Source organism: Chinchilla lanigera, unplaced genomic scaffold, assembly GCF_000276665.1.
Source record: "Chinchilla lanigera isolate Chin_1 unplaced genomic scaffold, ChiLan1.0 scaffold00033, whole genome shotgun sequence".
In the NCBI taxonomy this organism is placed as follows: Eukaryota; Metazoa; Chordata; class Mammalia; order Rodentia; family Chinchillidae; genus Chinchilla; species Chinchilla lanigera.
The window spans coordinates 12,415,283-12,427,542 of record NW_004955434.1 but is presented as its reverse complement, the minus strand read 5'-3'; the positions used below and the strand labels follow the sequence as shown (position 1 = coordinate 12,427,542).

The 12,260-nt window shown below is 37.9% G+C and overlaps 1 protein-coding gene across 10 annotated transcripts in view; it reads left to right on the top strand.

The window, feature by feature from the left end:
* Positions 1-12,260, top strand: part of Ptprd (protein tyrosine phosphatase, receptor type, D) — a 2,098,812-nt gene that overhangs the window by 1,705,094 nt on the left and 381,458 nt on the right. The gene's annotated exons all lie outside the window — the stretch shown is intronic.

Below are 12,260 nucleotides of genomic sequence, written 5' to 3'. Positions count from 1 at the left end.
ATTGCACTTTGACATTGCATTAAAATAGAGGCTCTATTTTCTAAAGAGATCTTTCAAGGAGTGAAAGAAATAACGTTATTAATTGGATACACATGAAACATGCATGTTTTTAAGCACAGCATTCTCTGGTTACTAATGTATATGGTCTCCTAATTAGCACTTGGGAGTGTTGGCTTAAGGTGAAGCCAAGGAATTTCTAGTACAATGCCAGGAAATAATTAACTGGGAAAAGACCCAAATGTAAGATGCTGTTGTTATTTTAAAGCCATTTATGTCAAAACTTATTTTAAAGTTGAAATCTAAATTTAGTTTGTTAGAGAGAAATTGGGCATGTGGCTTTATGTACTTATTACGTTTTGGCTAAATTGCAAAAGTAAGCTGTTTCACTGTTGTTAAACTTATTACATTTTGGCAAAGTGCTGTTAAGACCCTGGGAACCCACTTTGAGATTGCAGCTAGAGATTTTCTTGAAGTTACTAGACATCATGATCCCATACCCGTGAAATTATTCTTCCATTAAGAATGTTCTTCCACTGTGCAGCTTGGCTTTTGTTTAAATCTCTGGCGGGAAAGTAGCAGACAGATACCAAGAGATTAGGAACCAGTATTGTTAATATTGTTATTAAAAAGCAATCTGTGCAACAGATGACTATTGTCTAAGCTCTCTGGTCCTTCCTTCCTCCCCCTGCCATCATGTCCTGAATGGGATTCCTACATAAGAAATCATCACAACACTTGCTCAGCGATATTTAGTTGTGATATTTTCCATGCTACATATTTATATGATACTGGCTTTGAACTGTAAGATGCTCACTTGTGAAAGAATCCATTTCTTTCTCCCCTCCTACTGGATCTAAAAAGGGGGGAGAGTGTTCTACTTTTCTATATCAGTTTTAATTAGTTTTGTTCTTGTCCCCTGAGCCTTGGTGTGATATGTTTTCTCTTGAAGAGTTTCCTTTGGTAATGTTGAATAGCATGTGTATGATGAAAGTTTCTGGCAAAAAGGGAAATTTAGCCATACCGTTAGGTACATTTTAAAAGGAGAAGGTAGATCTATTAGCAATATCATGGGGGAATATGTGTGGTGCAAAAACACATGGTAAAAATTATAATGTTAGTCATGAAGAATGCTTAAAGAACAAACGGTAGAGTGTAGATTATAATTATTAAGTTGTGTCATCATCTTTTCTTAAAACTGAAAAAGATAAGTAGCGCAAAAGATTGATTCTTTTGTCATCATGTAAAGATAATGTCGTTCAGGCTTTCATTGCCTGAGATATGTGTTTGTTTCTTTATCCTTTCATTAGCATACCAGGCATATCAATTTTTGTCTTTTAGCTAGGATTTGTATTGATCCAAAAGATTGTGACGTATATTTCAAAACTTAATAGTAATTTATCAAATCCATTTGAGAACTGTGAAATAAATTTAAAAGAGTTTTTTCTCCTTTGAAAATGAAAACTCTTTTTTTGGGTCAGGAATGGCAAGAAACCACTTTAATTTGTCATGTTAATTAAATGTATCCAGTACATCCTTATGAAATAATTAACTCCAAAGAAGCCAGGAGTCAGGATTATAAAATGCTATGTAGAAGACAATTCATAAGTGTTGGGTGTGATGTTACATTAAATAGGAGAGCTTCTGTGAGCCTTGGTTCAAACCTAGACTGAAAAATTGTGATAATATCCCATTAGCAGAAAATTATAATCTTTACCATTGCCAGTTGAAAATCCCCTACAGGTCCCCACTAGTGTTTGAAAAGCCAAGGTGTGCATGGGTGCTGTTTCTTTTCATTCCTGTGTCTTGAGTGGTTGAGACAGTTTTCCTTGTTATTTGTTGAATATATGCTTGCATGCCAGAACTGTGGTCTGAGGGAAATCAAATGCGACTTCCGTTGGATCACCTTGAGTAGCTCTGGCTCGTGCTGGGCCAGTTTTTTGCTTTAACGTACATGTACATTAAAGACAACTCTAGGCTACATTAGTATAATTCCAGGGAGAATCATTTTCCTTTTGACCATGTTTTCATAATAGCTTTTGGTAATTTTATTTCATCTATACCTGCAGTTTTCTATTTATCACTCACTGCCTTCTCTTGTTCCTCCTTGTTCTCTTTCTTCCCACCCCACCATATCACCGGCACCCCCGAAACTATTGCTGTACCACCACTACTGCAACCCTCACACCACCTGATCAACATGAAATGCAGGCCAAGAACATGCTACTGGCATCTTCGTTGTCAGACCACTTTCACTCTAATGAAATAATTTAGGGCTTACTATTTCACTTTCGGCCTAAGTTTATACTTTGGCCACTATAATTGAACTTGTGTTACTTTTGTATTTATCAGATTTCTGTTTGAACCAAAAGTCTTGATAATTTCACTCCTCAAGTGGTGTAGTTTCCCCATTTTCTGTTGATTTTTATATTACTTCCAACTTAGTAAGTACTGTGCTCCCTCGTTTTCCTTCCCTCCTGTTAAATCACCTTGCTGAAATCACTGTGTACACAATCTCTGACTCTTAGAAAAGCAGTGAGCCTCCTTCCCTAGATACCATCTCACTATAACCCATGGAACATACTTACTTCTTCAAACTAGAAAATAGGCTGGCACCCATGCAGTGAGATAGCCATAAGTATTTCATGATGGTGTAGTTCCTGAGCTCTGAAACCAGACTCTGGTTTTGAATCCTGGCTGTCATTTTGGTAAATTGTGCTGTTTGCTTCAGGGCTCCTATGTTTAGAATATGGATGGTGGAGATAATTGGAGTGTAAGATCTACAAAACTGGAGTGTAAGATCTACTCTTGCATTTGGTTGACCATTAAATGAGCTAAGGTGAAACACGGAGGTCAGCGGGTAATACAAGTTAGATGTTCAGCAAGTGTTCCGTGTTATTATGTCATGACTCAGAAATATTCAGCAAGCATTTCATTGAGCACTTGCTTTAGGTATAGTGCTAAAATTCTTTTATTCAACCTAGGGATGATCAAAATTGCGGTGATTATAAGCCTGGTTTTCTTGCCACCTGTGGAGACTGCCAGCTTGTTTCTGTGTGAAGACCTACACATGGAAGCTCTTATGCTTCTCTGCAACCACAAATTAAACTGATCAGGAAGAGGCCAGGGAAGCACAGGTGCTTTAGTCAGTCTTTAACAGAAGTTCATCTTAGAGTTGCCAATTTAAAATTAATTTTTTCATGCCTGTACCTGGTGATCTGAGCAACTACTTTGAAGATAACAATATGCAATATAATAACTATTGTTAAGTTCCTATCATCTTGTTTGGAAATTCTGTATCATTTTTATTATTTTCTTTTTGTCTCTTTAAAATAAGAAATGAAAAAAAAAAATTGGTTAGTGGAGAATGGGTAGTGGAAAGTGTGTCAACTGTCCTGTTACTTCGTCTAATGAATTTTCGTGAGCTCCTTGGGGGAAGGAACTGGAGATATTTAATGTAAGCACATACAGTACTATGCGGACAGTGTTCCAAAGAGCTGAATGGGGAGGTAAAGAAGAGAGCGAGTGGCCACTGATATGCCTAGGAAATGTGCGAGAAAAACACATTGTTTTTAAAGGAAGAGGAACATGACGTGGTTGAGAGAACAAATTATTTCTTTTGCGTTTTTCAAAAGATAGTGAGATCGATTGCTTCCAAAGTGAGATTACGAATACAGAGAATGTCTTTTTTTAGGTCGTTTAAGTGCAGACCTTCCCGCAGTGCCAGTTCACACTGAGAATATTCGTATCTCACAAAAAGTCTTCTTGTTTTGATTTTTGATTATGAATGCTGTCTATTCCACCCCAACCCCCACCCCAGTCATGTAACTATTTTTTTTTGGGGGGTTGGTTTCTGGTACCAGGAATCGAACTCACAACCTTGCGCTTGCCAACCAGGCGCTGTGCCGCTGAGCTAAATCCCCAGCCCCCCATGTAACTATTCTTTAAAAGGTAAATTGTTTGGGATGATAAAAATGTTTCAAAGTTAGATTGGCTTGAAGATATTAAACTTAGTAGTACTATTGAACTGTATGCTTTCTATTAGTGAACTATATAGTGTGAGTTATATTTTAATTAAGGAATTAAAAGAGTAAAATATAAATACTCCTGTTATTTTGTTAGAGGCCTTCTGCTACACGCAGCGTGAAGGCAGTATTTGGTGGTTTCCACAGGCCAGGTAGGGTAAGATGCTCTCATCTACAAGATCAGGACAAAGCTGGCCATTCACTATGTTAATCAGTGCCTTCCTTGTTTTCATTTTCTTTGAATTGACAGAGGTGTGGCAAAATACAAATGTTGTTTCTCTCTTCTTTCCTCCTCCCATCCTTTGAAAGTAGCTAAATTAGCAACATCCAGCTGTCTGAAGCAAGGAAAATATTCCAGTTATCTTACTGATCCTTTAGCTCCCTTGCAAAGTTTCTGGGGCTTTCTGAATTAATTGCTCCCAGTAGAGCTGTAGCCACCTAGTAAGGTTAAGAATATGTCACAAAATTAACACATGTGTACACTTCAAAGCATTTTATTGAATGTAAGTAAGACTTGCTTGAAAAATCCAAAGAGTGACTTTTTAAAAATCTCTGATGTGTATTTATGATAAAGCCCTAACCTTGGAGGATGGAAAATAGCTAAAATATTTGTGAGCTATGTGTTACTTGTAGTAGACTGGTGATAACTGCTTCTACTGTGGTATGATCTCCTAATTTCTTTCCTTTCTCATTCTTAGTTTAATTTTCTTCACTTAGCTACTATTTACCTGGTCCATTTGAAATTTCTGAGTTTTCATTTGTTTGGGAGTACCTCTCCTACTACCCATGCGAATATGTTTAGTTAATTCATAATCTCCGAGTCAGTGTCTGTCTTGAAATGAAGAATCACACAGAAAATTAGTAGAAATTGGGTGGAAAGCCACCTTAAAACCAATTTTCTCATCTTCACTTTTGTTTTTATTCTTTTTCTCAGTTTGTTTTGGCATGGTCTTTGCCTTCAACAAACCAGTGTGTAGGTACACGCATGCAGGCTTGTGTGCGTGTGCTGGTGGGTATATTTGCTATGTGGGAAGCTTTGGGCAAATTGGTGGGCATAGAAAGCTCTTGAGGTTTGGTCCCACGCCAGCTTATAATAGCCCTTCAAAATCCATGGCTCCCATTTCAAAATGCTCTCCAGCAAAATTCTCAAACTATGTTCAGGGAGGAAGAAATACGTGAGAAAATGGACCATGAAGATGCTTGTGTGTAGATCTCACCTTTGCCTTAGAGTAACTGTAACCATGGGCAAGGTACCCACCTCTGTTTGTCTGTCCTCTGTAAGAGGAAGATCCAAATACCGCATGTGCTTATCTTCATGTGCTTATCATGAAGATAAAATAAAAAACTCATGGTAAAACACTTTGAATAATAGGATTAAAGATTCACTAAATGTTATTTGCTATTATGCTTTTTCCTTATTAGTGTCTATCAATTCAAAATCTGAAGCATCGATGTTTAGCTCTCTATGGTATTTATTATCCCATTAACTTCATAATTTGAATAAAATCATTCAAAAATGTAAATATGTGTCTATATACATTTATGATTCCAAAAAACATTGACTGATTGGATCATTCTTGTAATCACGGCCACTGCAATCATAGCTGCTTATCGGGTACATTTCCCATTTGAAATACTGAACTGACTGCTGGTGATACAGTGGTGATAAAAAGCAATATGATCTGTGGCCTCATGAGCATAAAGTGTAGTGGGAACACAAACATTTAACCTCTGTTCTGAGGAGTAGTAAAATGCTTTCCTGTGGGAGTGATTAATTTTTTTTTATTCTGAAATAATTAGAGATTTAGAAGAAGGTTTAAAAATTATGCAGGAATTTCCCTAGTACTCTTCATCTGTATATTACATGATCGTACACAAGATCAAAACCGGGAAGTCCACGTTGGCAGAACACTATTGACTAATCTATAGATATTATTCAGATTTTACTGGAGTCTGATGTTGTTTTAAGATGCGTAGTTCATTAAACGTGGTCTCACCCTTAGCTGCGAGGGAATGACTTTTGAGTTCATTGTTTGATGGATGAATCGAAATGAACAAATCTATGGCTGACCGAGGAGCACTCTTAGAATGGAAGGAAGACTGCGCTCACACACGAGATGCATAATCATGCCCTGACTGCGAGCCTTTCAGAGCTTTTGGTGATGCAGACAGCCCGCTGTGGCGCATGTGCCGTAGGTCCATCACCCCTGGTCTGATGTGTTCTGTCGCTGAGGAGAAAGGACATAGCTGGACCTCAATCACTGAGGAAAGACCGTTTATTTAAGTCTGCATAGGTTGGTGAAGACTTGCTAATGCAAACCATCAGAGACCTGCTTCAGGACTCTAGTTTTTATTCTAGGAACTGTATAGATCCCTGACTTATCTTTAAGTAACAGTAAAAAGCTATTTGCATTTTAAAAGATCAACAAGGCTGAATGTGGATATGCTTTCCATGGACTAGTTTAAAGTGATCCTGAGATCTCTTAAGAGACTAATTAGAAGTTATGGAGAAGCGGTAGTCCAAGGGACCAGGGTAGTGCAGGTCAGAGAGGAGGTGCGACTGCTCTCATATGTAAAAAGTAATTAACATTAACGTGTGAAAATGCCTGCTTCTAAAACTTGGAGCACTAACAGATTCTGATAATTTGGAGTGCAAGAGAAAACCAAACTGAGAAGGAGCCCAAATTAAGAAGGAACAGAACATATAATTAATACCTTACAAGTAATCCTCATTTAAAACATTACTTGTGATTTTTACTTTTAATGCCCCCAAATATCTTTCCATCCATTCTTGTTTGTTCACTTTTTTATGGTTGATTTTAGAAGTTGGATTTAAACTTACTTTTATATTAATGTTTATTTAAAATGTGGTATCCAGAATCATATTTAAATTGTGAATCAATTTTAGTAAATTCACACTATAATTTGGAATAGACTTTGAATAAAATCACAATCATAGCCATCACAAATATTGTGATGGTTATTTACAATATTTAGTTATTAAATCTGACATTGAAATATACTAAGCATTGTACTTCTATTTTCAGTTTACTAAATAGCATACACTACTTTGGGGCTAAAAGTGCAGAAGGTATAATAATTCTATTAAACCAAATGTATTACAGTAGTGTTTCTTTTTTCTTTATTTTTTGTTGTTCTTGTTAAATGAATGTTTAAGAAGCGTATAAAGAAGTGAAAAATAAAATGGCATTGTTGACCCTTAAAAAGAGATCCATTCAATCCTTTCAACTATAGTGATTTCAGGTTGACACTAGGAAAACCTCTCTGAAGTCTGTGTTTATCTTTAAAACGAACTGTAATCAGAACATTTAATTTAGATGTGATACTATTTCACGCAGGAAGTGCTAGTTCCAGTTGCTGTTTGAGCAGGACTCAAGTTTCCACTGGAGTGTGGGGAAGGAGGAGACCTGGTTATGGGCAAAAAGTCAATGAACAGTGTTCCTTTGGAGAGTGGTGAATGCTGTAAAGAATATGAAGCAGGGTGTTGTAGGAGAGTAGACAGGAGAATGGGGGAGGGAGGACAGGGCACTCCTTGGTTTTATGTTATTGAAAGTTCCTGAGTGAGATACCATTCTCTCAAAATGATGGGAAGGAGCCAGCTGTGGAAAAGTCTTATTACAAAGTCCCTGAGCCAAGGAAGAGCCTGGTGTGGCCCAAGGTACTGAAGCAGGATCCCCTGGTGGGAGAGCAGAGGGGTGCCAGGTCACATGGCACTAGAAACCTTGGAAGGAGTTGTATTGCTGTGCTAGAATCAAGCAAGTTTCTAGGGAGACACATTCTTGAATCTATTTTGTGACCCTTGCGTTGGGTACTACTGTCTTCTGGAAGAAAATAAATATTTTCACAGTAGCACATTCAGAGTTTGGTACAATCTCCTGATCAAGTTATAAACCTAGTCTCTAAACAGCTTAGCTGAAGTTTTCTTTGTATTAGCCAATACAGACTTGGAACACTAAAGCTTTTATTTAACAAAAGCACAAATGTCTGCTTTTAGCTCTTCATCTCTGGCCAGTTTTGTTTTCTTTTAAGGCAGATGATAGTTTTATATTGGAAACATGTAATTAAGTTTATACTTTCCTTCATCAGTATCCACTGCTGGAAAGGACCAAGGGAAGTACATTTGTAAAGCAAGGCTGTAATTGGAGAGATGGCCAACACAGAATTGCAGGGAAGAAAGGAACTTCAATAGGGTCTTTTCTCTATCTGCTTCCATTTAGTTACAATTATAGCAGTAGGATTTCTTAGTGCTACATCAGTTGTATTCCCTATATAGATGAAGCTTTTAAGTAAATTATTTCCTGGTACCTCTTCCATGGGGGGTGCTTTATTATTTATGTAATTAAACATATTTAGATTTAGTTTTAAGCCCAATAGGAATGTCAGGTAATACATAAAATGGTTATGAAACCATAATTTGAATGCTTTCTCTCTTTAGAGAAAGCAGTGCATGACCCTAGCTACCTCATTTAGCTAAGTTTTAGATTCTCTCCCTGTCTAGAGCAGTTTCCTCAATTTTCCTAATGCTTGGAGGATGCTCATGGTTCTAAGATGTACCTGTGGGGTTTAAATGAGATCTGAATTGAGGGTTACTGTGCTTGCTGGGTGTTACAGTTATTTAATGAAAGTTCATTTCTGTCCCATGCTACATCTCCCTGATAATACTTGACAAAAGCGAAAACCAACATTCTTGTATTTTCAACTATTAAGATGACTGTTCAATCAAGAAATTAAGCAGTGGATACTTAAGAGAAGCAACAAATAAACAAAATGCAACCATATCATAGCTTTGTATTAAAATTATGTGCCGAGCTTCTGGAGAAATATCTCTATGATATGTTTACGCCATCAGGCTATCCCAAGGTTCCTCAAACTTGCTCCTATTGACAGTTAGGAATCTGTCATGTTCTTTGTCATGAGAGACTATCCTAAGTATTGTCATGTATAGCAGCACTCCAGTTTTTGCCCCCTCACCCCTTCTTCTGCTGTCATAACCAAATTATGTTTAGAAGTTGCCAAATGTCCCCTCATCGAGAACCACTGATGTTGCTCACAGAAGCTTTGAAACAGAATGTGAAGACAGAGGTGTGGAAGGATAGGTACCACCCTTCTGTCTGTGGACTTCAGGAGGGAGAACGTTGGTCAGAAATATGGTAGATCTTTTACAAGTTCTTGAAATCAGCTATGCCTGTTAGGAGAGATAACTCAAGAGTTTAATTTCTGTGTAACCGGAGGAGGATTGTTTTGTCTCTCATGTCTCAGCTTTGTTGCCTGGAGAGTTGGTTTGGTGTGAAGATTAAATAATTTTGCCAAAATAGATTGTTTAATCCTGTGTTTCACACATAGTGCTAAATAAATCTTGCTTATTGCTATTATATTAATTATACATCCTGTGGTATATTTATTTTTCTGAACATTATTTTAACAGTAAAATGAATATTATCCCACAGCAATGAAAGGTGATTGGGTTTTGTGAGCACTGTACTCATTACTTGACCGCTCTATTGATAATTTCATAGTTAAATGTACTATTAAGCAGAAGGCAGACTGGAAGAGGTGTGTCACAGGGAACATACTTTTAGAGGTTATATCTTTCTCCTCAGACCCTCCTTTGTTCTGCTTCCTGGCTGCTATGTGATGAGCAGCTCTCCTCCGTTATGTCTTTCCAGCTTTCGAGGCAGTAGACCATGGACTGAATCCCCCAAAACCACAAGCAGAATTAAACCTCTATTTGTTGAGGTTGTGATTGCTGAGTGTTTTGTCCCAGCCACTGGTGAGCTGACTGATACACTGAGTTGTGGTTATAATGAGAACTCAGAGTCCTGGAAGAAATGTTTCATCATGTGCACAATTTATGTGCTATGTAAGAATCAGAGAAGTATTAAATGCCTTCTGTCTAATTTCAGTTAAAAAAAAAGGCAAAAGAAACTTACCAATTTTGAAAATATTGAGTTCTGTCCCCTAGTGATTTATCATAAAAACAATTTTCATTTTTCATTAGGCTCCTTTGTTCAAACTGTTATCTGTCAGTTTGACTCCATCAGTAATAAGACCTGCTTTCAAGATTTTATCATTCTTATGATGTCACCATTCTCATCATCATAGATTGGAAACCATGGCCAAATCATTGGAAATCATCTCATTGTTGTAGATTGGAAATCATGGCCAAATATGTCATAGTTTCTCTCATTAGATTCCCGTTTCCTCGAGAGTGAAAATAAGTCTCCTGACTGACTTTGGTGAATAATGGAATGGTGCAGAAATGATACATCACATGTCTCGATCCTACAAATAATTTCAGCGCACGGTGGCTATTGGCATCAAATGATGTTGCTACCATCTAGAGCAAGCAGCAATGTTGGAATTCTGAGTATTTGAACCTTCGCTCTCCTCTGAACTATGCACAGAAGATGTTCTAAAGAAGTCACATTTCAATGTGGTCCTTCTCTGATGAAACGACATACTGATGTATAGCAGTTAAAGCCTTCCTGAGTGCTGACAGGAAAGCCATACATGTTACTTACCTTTTGACCAGAAGTCAACCAGTGTTTTCTGAAAAGGGCTCCATGATAAACATTTCAAGGTTTTGGGCTATAGGGACTTGTGCCAACTATTCAGCTGTAGAAAACAAGCACCATGGAATGCGTGAATAAATGTGTGACTATGTCCAGTAAAATTTTATTTGAAAAAAAACAAAATTCAGGGAGCCAGATTTTGTCTGAGCATCATGGTTTGAATGACCCCTGGTTTTGGCCATACCTACCTACATCTTGCCAGGCTGGGGGAAGTGGCAGATACCAGCAAAGGGCCTCTTAAAATCCAGAATTAGTTAAAAGAAACAGATGAGGATTTACCTCTTTTAGCTCTTTGCTTTGTTAGTAATGCTTATTTGGAGCAAACTAATTAGAAAAAATGAGTTCAAGGAGCAGGTCTCTTGGTAAAGATGTTTAATGGCACTTAACCTTTAGAGCTTATGCAGACAAAGCTTTGAATGTTACTGCATTTTATGTCTTTGGGGGCTGCTTCAGGTATTTGGCTGCCAGAACCACCACCTCAAGTTGCAAACTCCTGAGTAAAATGAATAATTTATCAGCTGTGGGACAATTTTCATGATACTGTGAGCCTGACATTTAGAGCTATGAACACCTTAAGTACAGAGGGAAGAAAGCTGGGAAGTGTTGCATTTGCTGGGAGTGAGGTAAGAGGCCTGCAAGGGAACACTTAGCAATCATGGGTATCGAAGCCTGATATCGGTTTCATAAAGGCAAGCAAAAGCAGAGACGTCGTGGTGAATTTGATCGTATCGTGGGGACTTTTCGTGTGGATGTGCTCTGCATTATTTCAGTGCTGATATATCAAAAGCAAAATCAAACTCCAATGAGAAAGCACCATTGATCTCCCAGCGAATGCTCAGAAGTAACGCTTAGACTCCATCATGTCAGCAAATTGAAAAGTATTTGTGGGGCACGGGCTGAGGATGAGGTGGTTTGTAGTTTATTGCAGTTGGCATCTTCGACTCACTTGGGAAAATTTAAAATACCAGCTATTGTCAGCTTGTCCTGGCAGCTGCTGGAAGGCACAAGTTTCTGCAGACGTATGAAGGGCATAACTGTGTTCTTGTAAGGATTGAGGTTGTTGAGAATTGTGTGAAGGAGGAGGACTAATTAGATTAAACAAAAATCTTGGCTGAAAATGAAGGAAAATGACTAATGGTTAAGTCTATTCAACTATGGAGTAAAGTCTCAAGGGAAAGAGTGAGTCCCACAGCGTGAATTGTTTGCAGCAAGCAGCAGCAGCCCCTATAGACAACTTCTGTTTCTGAAATAATCAAAACTACATTAGCAAAGGGATATGAAAAGATCATTGAGCAATCGCAAAGCACATAATTCTTTTTTCATTTTAATTGTTCTGATCTGAAGTGAGAGGTGGAAACAGGCGAGGTATTATGATAATTATCATAAAACAACTTACATTCTGGGATCTATTTTCTCTAGAGTTCCCAGTTTAACAAATGAATCTGACACCAGCCTCAGGCAGGGAGTAAGTTGGCTCCTTTCCCTTTGGTCTGTTTACTCAGGCCACCAGACTCCCTCATAGCCTGAAAGCTTTTCCCAAATTGCTCACGATCACCAATGTGTTTTCTTTAGCTCCGAAAGTGTTTCCTGGGTTTTCAGCCTTGCTAGGAGTCTCAGTCTTCTTTTAGCACTTGATAACTTTGTC